The sequence below is a fragment of the Cyclopterus lumpus genome, chromosome 8 (genome assembly GCF_009769545.1).
Source record: "Cyclopterus lumpus isolate fCycLum1 chromosome 8, fCycLum1.pri, whole genome shotgun sequence".
NCBI classification, from domain to species: Eukaryota; Metazoa; Chordata; class Actinopteri; order Perciformes; family Cyclopteridae; genus Cyclopterus; species Cyclopterus lumpus.
In genome coordinates this window covers 9459037-9478054 of record NC_046973.1, presented here as the reverse complement: position 1 = coordinate 9478054, position 19018 = coordinate 9459037, and positions in this window count along the sequence as shown.

The following is a 19018-nucleotide window of genomic DNA, read 5'->3' as shown; positions in this document are numbered from 1 at the left end:
CAAACCTGCATAATGACTTCTTTAATGCTCTGGACCGCTACACATCCCGCTTTGTAGCAATCTTCAAGTCCAAGAAAGGAAGTGTTGGAGAGACATTGGCTGAGTTATTGCAGCAAATTGATTCGCGGGTAAGTCCGTACTGTCAAACTAACACTCTGGTGACACTTGTTTCATTGTCACATTTACGAACAGCTTCGTACTGTCAGATTTTAATGTTGCATAACAATTAACTTTTTTTAAATTATCAACTTCTAGACATCAGATGTGACCGCAATGCGCACCCTCGTACTCCGAGGCCTCCCTGCTCTACTTGGTGATGACCCAAGTCACTTTTACCACACCTGCTCGGTAAGTTCTTATAATTGCATCTTATCCTCAACATTTGTGTGAAATTGTCATAATTAGCATATTCATTTGTGAGTTATGGCCAAAGTTGTGTGTATTGTAAGGTCACAGTGACCTTTGACCACCAAATTTCAACCTTACATTTGAAGAAATTACCTCTGTGTGTGTGTGTATTTCCTTGTTGTAATGTTGTTCTTGTTTGGTCTTCCACAGGATCGTGACAGTGGTGATGCCTGGGCACAAGTACCTGTTGGGGTTCTGACTGTCATCGGTGAAGATGTGCCTCTGTCTCCAAATCAACTCCACCTGGACTCAGTGTCGACTGCCATTATTGTTGAGGGAGGTATTGTGATGGCTGATCTCCAGAACCTACCTCACACACTTTGCCTCTTGTTTGGGCTATCGTATGCCTTGCACTTGAACTATCCTAAAGCCACGAAGAACACATTCAACTTCATTCAAAGAGTGATGCTTGGCTTGGGCAAGGACAAACTCCCACCAAAGCTGCAGACCCTTAAAAATTTGCTGTTGAGTTAAAATGTTACTAACCGAGTGTTGATGTTTGGCACTTTGTAGCCCGTTTGTTCCATACCAAGTTTTGCCGATACACTGCTTGTTGTTGTTATTGCAAAATTAATGCAGCTGCCATTTATGTAGGCAGTGTAAGATAATAAATAGAATTTAGTGTTTTAAATTGTTATTGTAAGGTAGCACTTTATAATAAGTACACACTATTTAGCATTGTCTAAACTACAAAGTGCTATCGGTTAGGGAAACAGCCGGTTGAGAGGGAGGTGTTAATAAGATGTGTGAGAAAAGGAAGAAGGTCACTAGCAATAGACTGGAGAATGTGAGAAGGGATGGGGGTCAAGGGGGCAGGTGTTGGGCGGGCAGAGGTTACCAAGGTAAGAACTTGATTAGGAGACAGGGGGATAAAAGAGGAAAACGAGGGGGAAGAAGATGAAGTTACTGGAGGTGTAGTTATGGAAGATGGATTAGTAAATGAAGAGCGTATGTCGTCTATATTTTTTGTAAAGTTGTCAACAAAGTGGCTTGTTAGAAGTGTGGAGCGAGAGGGGGGACCAGGGGGGGTCAAGGAGGTTGGAAAAAATTGAGAAGAGCTTTTTGGGGTTAGATAAAGAGGATTCAATTCTGGATTGGTAGAACAGACTTTTGGCTGCAGAGATGGACGCAGAGAAGGAGGAGAGAAGAGATTGATAGGCGAGCAGGTCGCTGGTGTGTTTGGATTTTCGCCATTTCCTTTCCGATGCTCGCATAGTGGCTCTCTTGGCGTGCACTGGTTTGGACAGCCACGGAGCCGGAGAGGAGAGGACTTGCGGACCTTTTCGAGTCATAAGACATCTAAGACATCCAAATAAATTAACAAAACAAAAAAAAGTAGATAGTATCAGTAGCCATAGTCCAGCCCACAGCGAGTACATATGCCAATCTCCACCTCAACAAACGCCCACACCCACACACAACCATCCATATCCACATATACAACTACACACACACAACCATCCATATCCGCATATACAACTACACACACACACAACCATCCATATCCGCATTTACAACTACACAACCATCCATGTCCACATATACAACTACACACACACAACCATCCATATCCACATATACAACTACACGCACACAACCATCCATATCCACATATACAACTACACACACACAACCATCCATATCCACATATACAACTACACACAACCATCCATGTCCACATACACACACAACCATCCATATCCACAACTACACACACACAACCATCCATATTTGCATATACAACTACACACAACCATCCACATACACACACACACAACCATCCATTAGTACACGCACACAAAGTTTTATGTTTTACTAAATGGTGTTATTCGAACCAAAATGCAGTATATGTTTTTTGTTGGTAATGGTTTTTTGTTGGAATCAGTTGTTATGGAAGAAAATTAAAAACAAATCATACAATTGAACTTTGTCTATACTTTGATTTATGTGTTACTATAAATGTGATTTTTTTTTTATAGAATATAACCTGCTTTTCATTATTGTATAAAGGATGTTTGAAGCACTTAATTTACACAAGTAAAGTAAACTTGGTTGTTTGAAGGCAATCGGTTTGCATGCTTTTAACAAGTAAATGGCACTGCTGTTCAAGTAAACATTACTGATATATTTTAAGTTGCAGAACATGTAACATTAGTTAGCCCAACTTAAATAATTTAGTTGTTTGAAATAGTAATTTTAAGTAGGCTATACTAGTCAAAAATACATCTTGAGTAAAGTTTTAAGTATTCCTTACTCATTTGGTTTAGTTACAGAAACTCAAGTGTAAGTATACTACACTAAATAAGTGAGTTAGTACAACTTACAATACATAGTCAACTTTACTTGCTTGAAACTTACTTTACTTTACTTTATCGGATTTTACAGTGCAGCCAGGTTTCACAGAAACACAGTATGGAGCAATCCTGAATGTCCTTCTGCGTGGAAATCCGAGCTTGGAGCTCATCCATTTTATTTCCCAGAAACTGAAGGTTAGCAAAAAGTATGATTGGGAGCATTAGCCTTCCGTTGCTAACCAAGCACTGGAGCCTTCGGTCAGCTCCTCCCCGACTGCCGCGCCTCCCTATCGGGGGCCGGCTTAGCATCGTGTCGTCATAGCATATTAGCTCAGGGTAGGGTTCCAGCGTGTTCAGGGCATGATGTCAGGCGGAGCATCTCAACACGGCTTTAACGACACACTAACACACACATTTGAGTGTCTTTGAGTATTATGAAAAGCGCTATATTAATCTAATGTATTATTATTAACAGGTGCACTGAATGAGCTGATGAGGTGGGTTCACCAAAGTAAGTAAGTAAAGTTAATTTATATTATGTGTGTCCGTCATACCACGAGTAGCCCTGCATTTAGTGAGCGCAGCTCTCTAGTGGGGTAATATGGTACTACAAGCTCCTTAGGATATGATGGTGCATCACCAATCAAGGCTTTGTAGGTGAGGAGAAGAATTTTAAATGTGATTCTGGATTTTACAGAGAGCCAGTGCAGAGCAGCTTATACAGGAGTAATGTTATCTTTTCTTAGCATTTTGGATTAACTGGAGGAATTTAAGAGACTTATTAGAGCAGCCTGATAAGGAATTGCAGTAATCTAGTCTAGAAGTAACAAACTTCGTGAACCAGTTTTTTTCTACAACGCTTTGAGACAAGATGTGCCTGATTACGTAGATGAACAAATGCAGTCCTTAAGATTTGCTTCACAGTGGGAGTTAAAGTACATGTCCCGATCAACGATAACGCCAAGATTCTTTATGGCGGTGTTGGATGCCAGGGCATCCACATCTGTTACAATTTTTGTAAAGAATTGAATTATTCAACAATGAAATGCAGTTTTAGCCCATTGATGCTACAGAAAAAGAAAGAAAACAAAAGTAGTGTCGCCGTCAATTTGCATTGGGGGGAACGTAAACGGCATCAACAAAACTATTCTGAGGGCAGATAATATTCAATTAAATTTATTTTGTATAGCCCAATATCACAAATTACAAATTTGCCTCAGAGGGCTTTACAATCTGTACACATACGATATCCCTGTCCCAGGACCTCCCATCGGATCAGGAAAAACTCCCCAAAAATAACCTTTCACAGGGAAAAAAGGGACAAAACCTTCAGGAGAGCAAAAGAGGAGGATCCCTCTCCCCGGATGGACGGATGCAATAGATGTCATGTGTACAGAATGAACAGCATTACAGAGTTACATAAAACACATTACATGAATATGACATGTATAAATGGACTTCCAATCCATGAAACAAAAGGAGGTAGCGAGGAGGGGGGGGCGGGGCAATCAGCTGGGCCAACGCGGGTGGCCGGCTCACCAGGCATCAGACACCGCCAGGTCCATCGGGACCCTATGAGATGTGAAATTACAAAGACTCCGGAGACACAGAGTTAGTAAGGTGCAATGGAGAGATGTAAATTCAGCTATAAGTAGAGAGAGAATAGGAGATAGGTGCTCAGTGTATCCTATCCGGTGTGAATTGTCTCAGCCTGGCGTTGTTGACGCTCCTGGGCCTGGAGCAAATTCTCACGTGACAGCCGACCCAGTGTGTGGAGCTTTGCTCGCAGGTCCAGGACGTATTGGATCTCACTTTTACTGGTGCTCGGCCCCTCCTCCCAGTTTTCCTTAATGAGGTTGAGCACCCCCCGCGGAGTCCTACCGAACAACAGTTCAAAGGGAGAAAATCCGTGGAGGCCTGGGGGACCTCCCGCACTGCAAACAACAGAGAATTAAGCCATTTATCCCAATTACGTTCATCGTCATTAATAAATTAACGGATCATGGACTTTAAAGTCTTATTCAGACGTTCCACCAGACCATCAGTCTGTGGGTGGTACACACTGGTCCGAAGAGAAAGATTTAATGCCTAGTAACCCTATAGTTCTCTCAATGTTCTTGACATGAACTGGGTGCCCTGGTCAGTCAGAATCTCTTTCGGGATTCCGACTCGGGAGATGACCTGAAACAGCGCCTGCGCGACACTCTTCGCAGAAATGTTACGCAACATCACTGCCTCCGGATATCGCGTTGCGTAATCCAGTGGTCCCCAACCTTTTTATCACCGCGGACCGGTCAATGCTTGGCAAATTTTACCGCGGCCCGGGGGGGTGTTGGTGCGGCGCGTTAGTGCACCGACCCTTTGAGAGTTACGTGCGTACGTTTTACATGCCTGCACAGATACAGATACACCACAAAAACTAATATAAAGTGCATGGAAATTTTTACTCACCATAATGCCAAATCAATGGGAGCCCTGCGCTTGTTTTTCTACACAGAGACGGTCCCATCTGGGAGTGATGGGAGACAATGACACCCGAAGTATGTTGCTTATATCCAGTCTACTCCGTTGTTTTGTTTTGGTTGCTGTCACTGCAGAAAACCCCGCTTCACACAGATAGGATGTCGGAAATGGCAACAGGGTTTTCAGTGCGGTGGTGGCGATCTCAGGGTATTCTGCCATGACTTTAATCCAGAACACCGGCAGAGTTGTTGTCTCGAACATAATTTTAAGGCCGCCGTCATTTGCGATCTCCAGCAGTTGATCATCTTCTTGCACAGATATGCTAGATTCACCTGGTTTGTTGACAAATGGGTTGCGGATCAAACTCCTTTAAAAGCAAAGACAGGTGATCGTGCACCAGCTGGGAGAATGAAGGCTCAGGCTCAGTCTCACCCAAAATCCCCGATAATGTTTGAAACATGTCCAATATGCCTCTGTTCACTCGCCGTCCCCACAAATCCAATTTGGCTTTAAATGCAGCTACTTTATCTGCCAACTTGAAGACAGTTGTCATTTTTCCTTGAAGTGACAGATTGAGTTAATTGAGCAGGTTGAATATATCGCACAGGTAAGCCAGTTTTGCGACCCATTCCTCGTCACTGAAATGTGCTGCTAGCGGTGACTTCTTTTCTGAGAGAAATCTTTGCAGCGGCTCTCTTAATTCAAAAACTCTGGCCAGCGATTTCCCTCTGGATAACCATCTTATTTCTGTGTATAAGAGAAGGCATCTGTGCTCTGCGTCCATCTCCTCACAAAGCTGCTCACACAGGCGCGAGTTAAGGGCATGTGCTTTGACATGGTTAATAACTTTAACGACATGGTTAATAACTTTAACGACGTCAGTCAATACGCTGTTCAATTCCGGTAGCATTTTTCGGCTTGCCAGCATTTCCCTGTGAATGATACAATGCGTAGATTCACACTCAGGTGCAACCTCCTTAATCCGAGCAGTTAAACCAGACAGCCGTCCGGTCATGGCAGCAGCTCCGTCTGTGCATATGCCGATACAAAAGGACCATTTCAGTTTTCCTGATATATAACCATCCAGCGACTTGAACAGTTCTGCGGCTGTGGTGTTGGTTGGCAACGATAGTGCACATAACATGTCCTCATGCACATCCTCCTGATAAAGATATCGCACATAAACAAGTAGTATTGCCTTGTTGTCAACATCTGTAGATTCATCAGCCTGGAGGGCGTACCACGGTGATGTATTAATCCTCTCCAACAATTGTGTCTCAATGTCTTCGGCTATTTCCTCAATGCGCCGAGTCACGGTACTAGCCGACAGAGGCACCTGTGCTATCTTTTTAACAGCGGCCTCCCCTAGAAGTTCACGGCAAATGTCTTTAGTGGAGGGCAAGATCAATTCTTCACCAATAGAGAATGGCTTTTTAGCCTTAGCAATACGGTTAGCCACTAAGTATGACGCTCTAAGTGCATTCGCATTTACTGATGTGGTGGCCCTCAGTAATTTCTTCTGTCCTTCGTGTTCCTGTTTTTTTCTTTCAAAATACTCCAGGGGCTTGTCTTTTAATCCAGGGTGCCTGGTCTCCAAGTGGCGAAGCAGTTTTGAAGGCTTCATTGCCTCATTAGCAAGCCGGTCGCCGCATATTATGCAGAGCGGGCTTGGAATATGGGAATCACCTGCCGCGATAAACCCATATTTTAAGTAGGTCTCCTGGTATTGTCTGGTAAAAGTTTTCTTTTTCTTTGAACTCGTAGGCTCTTCTTCTGTCTCTTCACTAGACCTTTTCCCTTTCGCAAAAAAAATATCCAAAGACGTCTGTTTCTTACTCATTTTGCTAGCTTGTGGGTTAAAATTGGGCGCACAAGTGACCGGGATGCAAACGAGCGAATCCGGTCATTTTTCAAATAAAAGGTTTTTCAAAATAAAAGATCGTTCATACTCTGATAATAAATAAAACGGAAATTATTAATTATTTCTTGTGCGGCCCGGTACCAATTGATCCGCGGCCCGGGGGTTGGGGACCACTCCACGAGGACTAACACAAAGCGATATCCCCGAGCACTCCGGTTAAATGGCCCGATGAGGTCCATAGCGATTCGCTCGAACGGAATCTCCAATAATGGGAGAGGACGCAAAGGCGCCCTCGGAATGACCGGTTGGTTTACCAATTGACACTCCGGGCAGGATGCACACTCACGGCGCATATCTGCCCAGATGCCCGGCCAATAAAATCGGGTCATTATCCGGTCCATTGTTTTTTCGTCTGGAAAATCATTTCCCGGCGGTTCTTCGGCACCAGCAACTGGGTGTTTTCCTCTCCTGTCTGAGCATCACGACTCACTCTATACAGCCTGTCCCTAATCAATGAAAAGTGCAGATATGACTGCGCTGCGTCAGGGCCCACCAGCTGACCATCAATTCTTATCACTAGGTCATAGGCTGAGCGTATCGTCCCGTGGAAAATCTTCCATGGAGTGGAACTCGGGAGCCGGTGGAGTCTCCACGGGAGGCTCTGCCGGTTCCCCCCTCTGTCTGCAGTGTCGGACAACCTTGCGTCACCGCTGAGCACAGCACAGATATCGCATGACCCTGTCGGCAGTGAACGCACCCCTGCAGCCTGTCCCATTAAGTTATCAAACCCCGGCCAATCTGTCCCCAAGATTAGGGGGTGCGTAAGGCGGGAACTAACCGCAACCTTTACACTATGCTTCCCCCCCCCCCGTGTCTAATTTCCTCTGACACCATGGGATACTCGTGAACATCCCCATGCACACACCTTATTTTCACCCACAATGCCCCGGGCCAAACCAGGCTCTGGTTGATCATAGACTGCGTATAGCCCAAATCCACCATCGCCTGATGTGTACCCCTCTGGATTCTTACCGGAAAGCGGTACGTCGCTCCTGGACCTGGGGAGGGTGTTGGAGAGCCGGCAACCCGGATCACCTGGCCCACTTCCATCAGTGGACACTCGCTCCAGACGTGCCCGGGCTGCCTGCACCTCCAACACTCCTGCCCTGATGTTTGACAGACCCCCTGTGGGTTGGGAAGGGTGCCGGCGTTTGCTGGGGTCGGAGGATTGGGGCACCGAGGGAGTGCCGCCGACCGCAGGGCTGCTGTGGGCCGCTCCAGGGGCTGTGGTAGGAGCCTCCTTCGTGGGGCTGGTGTTGGCCGGGTCGGAGCTAGCGTGCCGCCGCTGTCCCCCTTACCAGGTGGTCAGCTTCCAGCGACGTAGGACAGCCAACCCACTTCGACATTCCAGCCGGCAGCCCCCCAGGAACTGCTCCAAGATGACCCTCTCTGCCACCGCCTGCAACCCTCCCGTGCTCCCGTGCTGCAGCCACCTCATCGTGGCGTCCCGCAGCACGTATACGAAAGGCCGGTCGTCGGGCCCCAGCGTCAGACCCAGCTGATCCATGAACACCTTGCGTACGTCCGCGTGTTTTTTTTTTTTTTAATAGGGCCCCACGTTGGGCTCCAGTGTAACAGGTTCCTGGCTGTCACATGCAGGTTTCTCCCCCCCAGCACCAAAGGATGAGCATACTCAAGGGTATATTTTGTAATATTCTTTATTGTCTCCCGACTGTGCCTCTGCTCCCCTCTCTCGTGCCTCCATCTGTATGCACCATATATAGGGCAGAGTCACTCAGGCCTTGATTCCCTCCAGCTAAGGCCAATTAGGCCTATTCCCGGCACCTGTTCCCTGAACCACTCCCCCACACCCCTCCGCAGCTGAGCCTAACCACGCCCCAGCCACTACACTCCCATTGTTGGGTTGAGACCGAAGGTCAGCCGGGAGCAGATAGCGGACAATAGCTTTAGGTCCTAAATAAAGACAAAAATGTAGCATAGGTTATGGGCTCTACTGGCCTCCATGGAGAAAATAGTCTGGCCCTCTTCTCTGTAATCCAGGGCTGATGAATGTGTTGGTGAGATGTGTAAAGGTAGGCCTGAAGGTTTCTTCTCTTTTGTCCCTGTGAAAGAGTTTATTCTGTTTTTTTGGGAGTTTTTCCTGATCCGATGTGAGGTCCGGAACGGGGTTTTCGTATGTGTACAGATTGTAAAGCCCTCTGAGGCAAATCTGTCATTTGTGATTTTGGGCTATACAAAATAAACTGAATTTAATTGAAGGGCGCTGATGAAATATTGAGCAGAATTTGATTTGATATTGAGTTGGATTATCTCTTTTACATTTGAAAAGGTGCTCATGGAATAGTTTTGGTTGACTAGCACAAATTACACTGCTGGTGTTTATATTTATCATGAAGTGGATCTAGCCTGCGCTTTATCGGAGGAGGTGGAGATGACATTTGTGTGGACAAGAAGATACACAACTTTTTTTTCACTTAGGGTGGTTTCGGTTTTCAATGATGATTGACTGCCTGAGTTAACCATATAGTTATATTTTGTTTGCTCTAACCCTGATTGCTTGCTAACCACTCCGTAGTTGCCACATAATCAAATACAATAGAACATTGGTTTGATGGTTGAATTAAAGCAAGGTTAACCAATAAGCAAAACCAGCTTTTCATCCTTCAACTGTCATTTTTTGTACCCGGGTGTCATATTCTGGCAGAGAGATTACCACAGGGGCAAACAAATACAATCTACACATCAAGAAAATCTTTCCACTGCACATCTAAGAGACAGAGCCAAAACAAACAATTTAACAATACAGCAAAAGTAGCCTCCACACGTCTCTCAATCCCATACAAACTCCACATTGAATTGCTCGCTAATTGAAACAAAACCACAAAAAATATAAAATACTCTGAGATCCACATATATATATTTATATATATATATATATTGCTAATACACATATTGTAGGCTTACCATACCATGATGCCTTTTAGATGGGTTTAGCTCCTGTGCAATTTGAGGCACAGAGCAATGAAGAAGAATATTGCACATTTCTGTAGCGGTGTCCTTGAATGCATTCGGGAAATAAAAAGAAGCATCTGACAGCTTTGTTCATATAAAGAGCTTCATTTTCACATCCAAACCACATCCACATTTTTTTGATCCAAGATTACTTGACAGGCCAAGATAAAGGAGATGTGCCAAAAGGTGGATCGTTAGCCTGTCCTTTCCGGCCATCTGTTCAGACTTTTAAAAATGGCCGATGTTTACACGTGGACACAATCGTGTCGTCAGTAATCCACCACTCTATAACCAGTGTCACTGTAATGTTCAGGGTACCCGTAATCTGCCCAAAAGATAGATCTTCTTGAGTCTGACCTGAAGAGGAGCATTCAGGAGCAAGTCCCCTAAAATAATGGGTTGAAAATGGAACTGGTAGTTTGCGGGTTGAGATCATGATGGTTGATTGACCCATATTTTTTCAAATCAGGTGATGCAGATTGCCTCTCCTAATGGGTCAGATTGTTGCGGGTATTAAAATAAACCTGATCTGTGCACTCTGTTCCGATGGTTGCAAAATGGACTGTACTTGTAAAGCGCTTTTCTAGTCTTCCGAGCACTCAAAGTGCGAATGTGGGTCAGTGGTTAGCAGGTCTGTCTTTCAATCAGGGGGTTGGTGGTTCAACCCCCGCCCTAGTCAATGTGGCCTTGAGCAAGACACTTAACCCTACATTGTTCCCTGTAGCTGTGTCTACAGTGTATGAATGTAACATGATTGTAAGTCGCTTTGGATAAAAGCGTCAGCTAAATGACATGTAATGTAATACTACTTGTCATAATTCACACCCACTGATGGCTTCTATCAGGACTCAAACTAATCATTTACACCCATTCATGAAGTGTCTTACACAAGGACACATGGACTAGTGGGGATCGAATCGCGGGTTTTTATATGTTGTAAATTACTATAATAGGTGGAAGGGTTAACACAATTGAATTGAATGCGAGTGTTTGTGAGGCTTGGTGATAAATGTTTTTGTAATCAGTTTGATGTCTTGAGAATTTCACTGTGGGACTCGTTAACAGCTGATTGAGGTGTACGTAGACTAATGTCTTTGGATACAACATTTTTTTAATATTATATATATATATAGTAATATTTGTACTAAGAAACAAGATCAAACGGTTATTCAGATTAACGGAATCAGGTAATTCAGATTATTTTCGACGTTTTGCCTGTTTACACTGTAGTTGTATATGATTTGTTGCACTATACAACAACTTTAAGACTTGTGTCTGGATATGGTGAGGAAACAGGAGGGTATTGCATAATCAATATTAGGTTTAATTCCCCAAATCCATTGTTTGTTTTGAAAGCAGTATTGTAACACTAGGAAAAAAAAAAAGTCAGATAACTATTAAAACTCTACACTATTTGCCAGTGTGATAAATGGCCTACTGTGACATATTCTCTGCCAGCTGTTGCATAACGCTATCTTAATGTGATCTTTTATATCTGCAGTTCAACCGTGCATGACCGAAAATGTTGTGTCATCCTCCTGGAGCTCTTTAGCGCTCAGAAAAGATATGAAGCCTTACTTTTAGTGCTGTTCTGTCAGCGAGCATCATAGCAACAGCCTTGACAACGTCACATTGATCGATTGACACGCACACAGACAAATCAGGGTTCAATTCAGACATGAGGTGCACTCTTTGTTTTTGTCTTTATATTCAGGGGCTACCTCAACCAACATGGTGTAACTGACGGACCACACCTGTCGTGAATTTCGAAGTCACTGCAGCTGTTTTGAAAACAAAAACATGTGTCGTCTATAATAAGTGCAGCTCATGTTGAAGCTTCACCGTTCTTTTTTCAAAATGTGTAGGCCCACACTGGTCTTTCCATGGGGATAACTCACTATCAATATCGTCGAGCACTAATGAGATACATGTGTTGAGAGGTCCCGCGTGTGCAAATCAAACCAGCCAAGCAAGCAAATTATTATTTGCGAATGCTTTCATATCACACAAGCAAAATTGAAAAGAATGCTTTGAGCGTGAAGAGCGTCCCCTGGTGCACGACTTCTATCACTGCTCTTCTGCTCGCGAAACTATCACCTGCTCGCTCCCGACGGGTTTTTCTTATTGACAGTTAGTGGGCGGACCCATTCACCATTGAATCACTAGATCTAATTGGTGACAATCCTTGTCTTTGGATTGGTCGAATATCAAGCCTGACACTGACACTAGGTGGTGGTGGTTTTCAATCCACCACTAAACACTACATCTCAGAGGTAAATATTGTACTTTTTACTGCACTACATCACAGAGCTAAATACAGCTTAGAGAAACTCTTTGATCCTTATTGATTAAAACATGTATATAATATTATGAACACATTTCACAGAGAATGACCAACTCCTGTATTTCTTGGTGTTCTATAAAACACACATTGTAGTACACAAGATGACGGACACGCTTAAGTACCTTAGGGGCGGGACTTATCGACTGAGCTGTGGACTTATCAGAAGATTGTTCAGCCGGGCAACTCGTATTAATGGTGAAGTAAATTGAAAAATACAATCAATGATTGGAGTTTATGCTTGGCGGTAATGATATCTGTGTGAGATAATCCAATAATTGCCAAGCTGATGTATTCTCTATTGGTATTTGGCCGCTCTGCCTGTCACTATAAAGTATGCTTCCCCTTCTTTCCTCTGGCCAAGAATGGAAGGTAGAGAGATTGAGAGAAAAGAAGGATACAGCTGCTATGTGAGTGGAGCTAATGAGGGTAAGGCTTTCTCAGTATAATTCATTCAACAGTATGTTGCCATGACTGTTTAAATGACCGCAGAATGTGAGTTCTCCTAGGCACTTAAATACACATATATTACACTACATTTAAAAAGTTTTCACTGCTTTGTCTTGCTGGCCTTTAAGACAGGGAACTGAACTTTCATAACTTAACTTTAACCCTGTCAGAATATTCTAAATATCGTGTACTTGAACTGATACAGAATTTCTTCTAGGGGGTCTTTCCTTTAGGTGGCTGAAATATCAGCGGTACAATTAATCAAAGACGCAATATGGCCAACAGCAATTAGAAAATCAAGGGAGGTGCACTATTTGTTCAATAACACAGATGTCCTGGCCGACACATCATTTTCTACAAACTTAAGATACATATCCCAACATATATATGTATATATATATATATATGTATATATATATGTATGTGTATATATATATATATATATGTATGTGTATATATATATGTATGTATATATATATGTGTATATATATATATATGTATATATATATATATGTATATATATATGTATATATATATATATATGATTATGTATATATATATATATATATATATATATATATATGTGTATGTGTATATATATATACATCAATGCTGTGTAACCTTTAAGTGGTACTTCATGCTCGTAGTACTCCGGTGATAAGATAACTCCAGTTTATAGTGGTTACAAGTAACTTTGCTTTTATCAATTACGTCGTCTGGTAGAGATTTTAAATTAAAATATCCATTTTCTCTGTTAATGTGCGCAGCAGTGTTAAGCCCCTCCCAATGCAAAAAACACCCCAAAATGCTGTTAACGCATGATAAAATCATTGTCGGAGTTAATGGATTGCTACGTTAACGTATTTATAAGGCGTTAACGTGCCCAGCCCTAATATATACACATGTATATATATACATATGTGTATATATATATATATATATATATATACACATATGTGTATATATATATGTGTGTATATATACATATGTGTATATATATATATGTATATATATATATATGTGTGTATATAAATATGTGTGTATATATATGTATATGTGTATATATATGTATATATATGTGTATATATATATGTATATGTGTGTGTATATATATATATATATATATGTGTATATATATGTGTATATATATATATGTGTATATGTATATACAAATACGTACATATATACATTTCAATTAGGAGAGACTGGTATTTAGAGTTTAACAATAATTTATTACAATTGCATATTGGAACGAGTTTCCCCGTTATCCCGTGAGTCTCGGACAGTAACAGGAAGCAACGCTGATTCTTGGGGTTCACAAAACCTTCTTTATTGTTTCACGCACACACACAGTTGTATTTGCGCACTCTTGCCGCGCCGAGCTCCTCTTCCCCGTCGCTACTGCTCCTTTTTAGGGAAGACAGACACACACACACACACACACACACACATTACCGTTCCCTGAACCACCCTCCTGCTCCACCCACTCTGCAGCTGAGCCTAACCACACCCCACTGCCACACATATATTTGAATAGTGCAAAGTCTTTGGAAATTGGTTTCCATCCTGAATTAGGATAATCAAGGGGTAGAGATGTTGATTAACCCAAAATGTCTTCCGTAGCTGTGCCTATGGTGTGAATGTTAGTTACTGCTGTGCAGGTGGAACCTTAGCCCCTCCCATGAGTATGAATGGGTGAATGGTGTCATGTAGTGTTAAAGAGCTTTAAGTGGTGTGAAGACTAGAAAGGCGCTGTACAAATACAGGTCCATTTACCATTGTGTATATATATGTACATATTTTTGTTGTTGTCTGGACCTATTCCCAAACAGCAGCTTGGAGTATCTAACCTTAGAGTAGGGTACTACATGGTTCTATCGGAGTTCAACACCCACATGGGAGGCGGTTTATTGAGAGGAAGGCCCTGCCTTACCTGAGTGTGTTTTTGGGATTTATAATCTAACTATGTGTTGTCCATAACAAGCCCTGGGGTTAAGAATGACGTAGTGTTTGGTACCGGAACACCTTAAATTAAATCAATAAACTGTTGATAATACAGATCTCACTTTACTAATATGTGTAAGATTCGTGTTCAAAGCTCCGGGTCCCGTGGCCGCAGGAAATTCAGGATTCAATGAGTTAAAGTTTAACAATATTTAATGGCAAAGATAATACTCATGTAGCGTTCACGATCGTGGGGCCAGAAAGGAGGATCTCTCCACAGACGGACTTCAGCTCCCAAGGAGCAACAGACCGGGGTTGTCTCGAGTCTCCAGACCAGTAGAACCATGTCCCCCAGAACAAATGCTCGGTCTTTAGTATGGTCATGCAAATGAATTCACACCTAAAGGTTAGTTCTATTGGTCAGTTCAAAGGATGCCGCAGTTCTGTTCGCTAAGCCAACTGATAAGCTGGCGAGGTCAAAGCTCACACTTCCGGTCAAGGACAGGAAGTTCCCCTTCAGAATAAAACCCTATTATCCTGCCTTCAGAATAAAAGCAACACATTAGGTTTCAATCGGCATCCATTTTAACTATTGTCTAAACAATAAAACATTCATTCATTCCCATGCATCATACAGTTAATAATTACATTTGTCATTAAAACAGAATAATAAAACAGTGATCCTCTCTTATGTTTCATAATACATTCCTCCAGAATATTCCTCATAATATCCCAAATTAATTATCATATCTTTCTTTATGTATTAATTTAAAACATAAACTTCTCTTATCTACATGTGCAAATATATATAAAATCCACTACAACCTAACATATGTAGTAAGTCGAAACAAGTAGAATGTCTTGTTGTTTTGATTGATTGTTTTGATTCATCAGCAAGCAAACAAAATCTTTCTCATTAACTGCATTTTTACCTGTAGCATGAGCAGTAGCTACTTTGAGAATTACTTGTCTGCCCCTGACGCATCAATTTCAGGCCGTCTGTGGGCCTAGTTTTTGTGGTGTGTCCTAAACTGTTGGCACTAGTGGCTATTGTTTATCTGCAAATATCTCCTAAGTCCCTCCCCTCTCTCTCCATCCATCTTTCAACCTCTTTCCGTCTGTTATGAGCTGACTGCAGTGGTTGAGGTACAGTCCTCCGCTGGGGATGCAAGCAATCTTGCTTATTCAGCATGTTCTCACTCATTCTGGCTTTCTGCCCCTGACGAATCAATTTCAGGCCGTCTGTGGGCCTAGTTTTTGTGGTGTGTCCTAAACTGTTGGCACTAGTGGCTATTGTTTATCTGCAAATATCTCCTAAGTCCCTCCCCTCTCTCTCCATCCATCTTTCAACCTCTTTCCGTCTGTTATGAGCTGACTGCAGTGGTTGAGGTACAGTCCTCCGCTGGGGATGCAAGCAATCTTGCTTATTCAGCATGTTCTCACTCATTCTGGCTTTCTGCCCCTGACGCATCAATTTCAGGCCGTCTGTGGGCCTAGTTTTTGTGGTGTGTCCTAAACTGTTGGCACTAGTGGCTATTGTTTATCTGCAAATATCTCCTAAGTCCCTCCCCTCTCTCTCCATCCATCTTTCAACCTCTTTCCGTCTGTTATGAGCTGACTGCAGTGGTTGAGGTACAGTCCTCCGCTGGGGATGCAAGCAATCTTGCTTATTCAGCATGTTCTCACTCATTCTGGCTTTCTGCCCCTGACGCATCAATTTCAGGCCGTCTGTGGGCCTAGTTTTTGTGGTGTGTCCTAAACTGTTGGCACTAGTGGCTATTGTTTATCTGCAAATATCTCCTAAGTCCCTCCCCTCTCTCTCCATCCATCTTTCAACCTCTTTCCGTCTGTTATGAGCTGACTGCAGTGGTTGAGGTACAGTCCTCCGCTGGGGATGCAAGCAATCTTGCTTATTCAGCATGTTCTCACTCATTCTGGCTTTCTGCCCCTGACGCATCAATTTCAGGCCGTCTGTGGGCCTAGTTTTTGTGGTGTGTCCTAAACTGTTGGCACTAGTGGCTATTGTTTATCTGCAAATATCTCCTAAGTCCCTCCCCTCTCTCTCCATCCATCTTTCAACCTCTTTCCGTCTGTTATGAGCTGACTGCAGTGGTTGAGGTACAGTCCTCCGCTGGGGATGCAAGCAATCTTGCTTATTCAGCATGTTCTCACTCATTCTGGCTTTCTGCCCCTGACACATCAATTTCAGGCCGTCTGTGGGCCTAGTTTTTGTGGTGTGTCCTAAACTGTTGGCACTAGTGGCTATTGTTTATCTGCAAATATCTCCTAAGTCCCTCCCCTCTCTCTCCATCCATCTTTCAACCTCTTTCCGTCTGTTATGAGCTGACTGCAGTGGTTGAGGTACAGTCCTCCGCTGGGGATGCAAGCAATCTTGCTTATTCAGCATGTTCTCACTCATTCTGGCTTTCCACCCCCTCTGTTTCCATCCCTACAGCCCATCTTTCAATCCCAGCAGTTTTAGTGGTGAGCAACATACATAACACTCTCCCTTAACATCAATATCTTAATTAAGAAAAGAAATAAACAAGGCAAAAACTGCATGATCTGCTTGAAAACTTTTTATTTGTATAGTCCTATATCTCAAATTACATATTTGCCTCTAAGGACTTTACACTCTGTACAATGTATGACATATTGTGTCCTTAGACCCTCACATCAGAAAAGGTGATAGATGTCATGCGTACAGAATATAATACAATTACAACATAGTCAATCGTTATGACACAAATAACACATACGAGTAGTAGTAGCACTAATAGAAAAATAGCATCAGTAGATTAAATATAATAATGATAAATAATAGTAATTAAAATGTGACAACAATAATAATCATAGTATCAGTGGGTGTCAGGTAGGCCCACAACCCTGCACAACAACAAACAATATTTTGAAGAAGCAACGTTAGTAATATGCATTAATGGGCAATGCATTCATATAGATGAAGAGGAGATAGGAGCTCAGTGTATATTTGGAAGTCACCCAGCAGTCTAGGCCTATAGTAGCATATATAGTGGCTGGACCAGGGCCAGCCCCTAGATATGCTACCTGAGCCAGCCCTAACTATAAACCTGAATCAATCCATGTTACAGTTACGCACCCCTCCACCTCCCCATCTCCCCATCTCCACCCAGTCTTCACGGATCCATCAGCTTCATCACCACCAGGTCTGGACTCCAGGGGGGGGGGGATCTATCTCAATGCTGATCGGGGCAGTCGGCCCTCATTTTCAAATCTCCCCACAGAGTCCAAGTGCCAAAGACTCAGAGACTTCATCATTTTCACATCATCAGTAATAATAAACATGTATCCTTTCCTCATCTAACTGGTCTCTCCCTGATTGAAATATAGCAGTATATGTGTTACTGGTTAAAAGTTGTGGAAGACGGAACACAGAACAAATGAAAAAAATTAATGAAAACAATGAAAAATGACGCAGTTGAAAGCTTTATGTACAATATCATAGGACCATATGTTAACAGTTTCTCTGCAAAGTTGGACTCTGATAAAGAAAAGTAGAACATTTTTAGAGAGGTTTTTGTACAGACAGTTTAAGCGAATCTCCAAATGGAGTGTTTATGATTTGTGTGATATTTATGTATCTTCTTATGTAACATGCTATTTATTTAAGAGATACAATAAGATAATCCTTTATTAGTCCCGTATTGGGGAAATTTACAGGATTACAGCAACAAAGGGGTAAAGTGCACACAAGACTAAGATCAAAGTGATATAAACAATAGGCAGTAAATCAGAAACTTTTAATAGCCAAGTAGGTTTACACCTACAAGGAACTTAGCGTGGTGGGTGGTGCAACATAGGACATCAGACATAGCAAGTAACAGCAGTAGACAACAAATAAACAATCAACAAAGTGCAGACGAGACATAGAATAAAATGTACAGTGTAAGAAAGTGCAATTATAAGTGTATGTAATGTTTAAGTTAAAGTGACGTGTGTTATTTAAGTGTGCTGGTATGTGCAGAGGAGTGACCGGTGGAAAATGGTCCAAGGGATGAAAGAGTCCATGGGTAGTAAATAAATAGTCCAGAATAAATATGACTATTTCCACAGTGTAATGATATTAATATTGCACAAGTAGGAGTGAATGAAGTGATTGTAAGTGTTTTGTGGTCTACTGGGAGCTCAGCTGGTTGTGCAGCCTGACAGCAGCAGGAAGGAAGGACTTGTGGTTCCTCTCCTTCA